Source organism: Trachinotus anak, unplaced genomic scaffold, assembly GCF_046630095.1.
Source record: "Trachinotus anak isolate AG129_WGS33_773 ecotype Australia unplaced genomic scaffold, CSIRO_AGI_Tana_v1 ptg000146l, whole genome shotgun sequence".
Classification (NCBI taxonomy): Eukaryota; Metazoa; Chordata; class Actinopteri; order Carangiformes; family Carangidae; genus Trachinotus; species Trachinotus anak.
The window spans coordinates 20,001-22,500 of record NW_027273996.1 but is presented as its reverse complement, the minus strand read 5'-3'; positions in this window follow the sequence as shown (position 1 = coordinate 22,500).

Genomic DNA, 2,500 nt, shown 5'->3' with positions numbered 1-2,500 from the left:
TATCAGAGCTCCAGGGGCCAGGCTCATGGCCCAGCTTCTCCCCCTGTGATATTAAAGGCCCACACAGCACCTCCACAGGACCTCCACAGCCACACACACATGCCTCTCTCCCCTGTATCAGAGCTCCAGGAGCCAGGCATATCACCCAGCCACTGGCCCTGTGATATTAAAGGGCCACACAGCACCTCCACAGGACCTCCACAGCCACACACACATGCTTCTCTCCCCTGTATCAGAGCTCCAGGGGCCAGGCTCATGGCCCAGCTTCTCCCCCTGTGATATTAAAGGCCCACACAGCACCTCCACAGGACCTCCACAGCCACACACACACATGCCTCTCTCCCCTGTATCAGAGCTCCAGGGGCCAGGCTCATGGCCCAGCTTCTCCCCCTGTGATATTAAAGGCCCACACAGCACCTCCACAGGACCTCCACAGCCACACACACATGCCTCTCTGCCCCTGTGTCAGAGCTCCAGCACCCAGGCATATCACCCAGCCACTGGCCCTGTGACATTAAAGGGCCACACAGCACCTCCACAGGACCTCCACAGCCACACACACATGCCTCTCTCCCCTGTATCAGAGCTCCAGGAGCCAGGCTCATGGCCCAGCTTCTCCCCCTGTGATATTAAAGGCCCACACAGCACCTCCACAGGACCTCCACAGCCACACATCCATGCCTCTCTCCCCCTGTGTCAGAGCTCCAGGAGCCAGGCATATCACCCAGCCACTGGCCCTGTGATATTAAAGGGCCACACAGCACCTCCACAGGACCTCCACAGCCACACACACATGCTTCTCTCCCCTGTATCAGAGCTCCAGGGGCCAGGCTCATGGCCCAGCTTCTCCCCCTGTGATATTAAAGGCCCACACAGCACCTCCACAGGACCTCCACAGCCACACACACACACATGCCTCTCTCCCCTGTATCAGAGCTCCAGGGGCCAGGCTCACGGCCCAGCTTCTCCCCCTGTGATATTAAAGGCCCACACAGCACCTCCACAGGACCTCCACAGCCACACACACATGCCTCTCTGCCCCTGTGTCAGAGCTCCAGCACCCAGGCATATCACCCAGCCACTGGCCCTGTGACATTAAAGGGCCACACAGGACCTCCACAGCCACACACACACATGCCTCTCTCCCCTGTATCAGAGCTCCAGGGGCCAGGCTCATGGCCCAGCTTCTCCCCCTGTGATATTAAAGGCCCACACAGCACCTCCACAGGACCTCCACAGCCACACACACATGCCTCTCTGGCCCTGTGTCAGAGCTCCAGCACCCAGGCATATCACCCAGCCACTGGCCCTGTGATATTAAAGGCCCACACAGCACCTCCACAGGACCTCCACAGCCACACATCCATGCCTCTCTCCCCTGTATCAGAGCTCCAGGAGCCAGGCTAATGGCCCAGCTTCTCCCCCTGTGATATTAAAGGCCCACACAGCACCTCCACAGGACCTCCACAGCCACACACACATGCCTCTCTCCCCTGTATCAGAGCTCCAGGGGCCAGGCTCATGGCCCAGCTTCTCCCCCTGTGATATTAAAGGCCCACACAGCACCTCCACAGGACCTCCACAGCCACACATCCATGCCTCTATCCCCCTGTGTCAGAGCTCCAGCACCCAGGCATATCACCCAGCCACTGGCCCTGTGACATTAAAGGGCCACACATCACCCCCATAGGACCTCCACAGCCACACACACATGCCTCTCTCCCCTGTATCAGAGCTCCAGCACCCAGGCATATCACCCAGCCACTGGCCCTGTGACATTAAAGGGCCACACATCACCCCCATAGGACCTCCACAGCCACACACACATGCCTCTCTCCCCTGTATCAGAGCTCCAGCACCCAGGCTCATGGCCCAGCTTCTCCCCCTGTGATATTAAAGGCCCACACAGCACCTCCACAGGACCTCCACAGCCACACACACATGCCTCTCTGGCCCTGTGTCAGAGCTCCAGCACCCAGGCATATCACCCAGCCACTGGCCCTGTGATATTAAAGGCCCACACAGCACCTCCACAGCCACACATCCATGCCTCTCTCCCCCTGTGTCAGAGCTCCAGCACCCAGGCATATCACCCAGCCACTGGCCCTGTGACATTAAAGGGCCACACAGCACCTCCACAGGACCTCCACAGCCACACACACATGCTTCTCTCCCCTGTATCAGAGCTCCAGGGGCCAGGCTCATGGCCCAGCTTCTCCCCCTGTGATATTAAAGGCCCACACAGCACCTCCACAGGACCTCCACAGCCACACACACACATGCCTCTCTCCCCTGTATCAGAGCTCCAGGAGCCAGGCATATCACCCAGCCACTGGCCCTGTGACATTAAAGGGCCACACAGCACCTCCACAGCCACACATCCATGCTTCTCCTCCCCTGTATAACACCACCACCTCCTACCTACCTACCTACCTCCCTCCCTCCCTCCCTCCCTGCCTGCCTGCCTGCCTGCCTGCCTGCCTGCCTGCCTGCCTCCCTC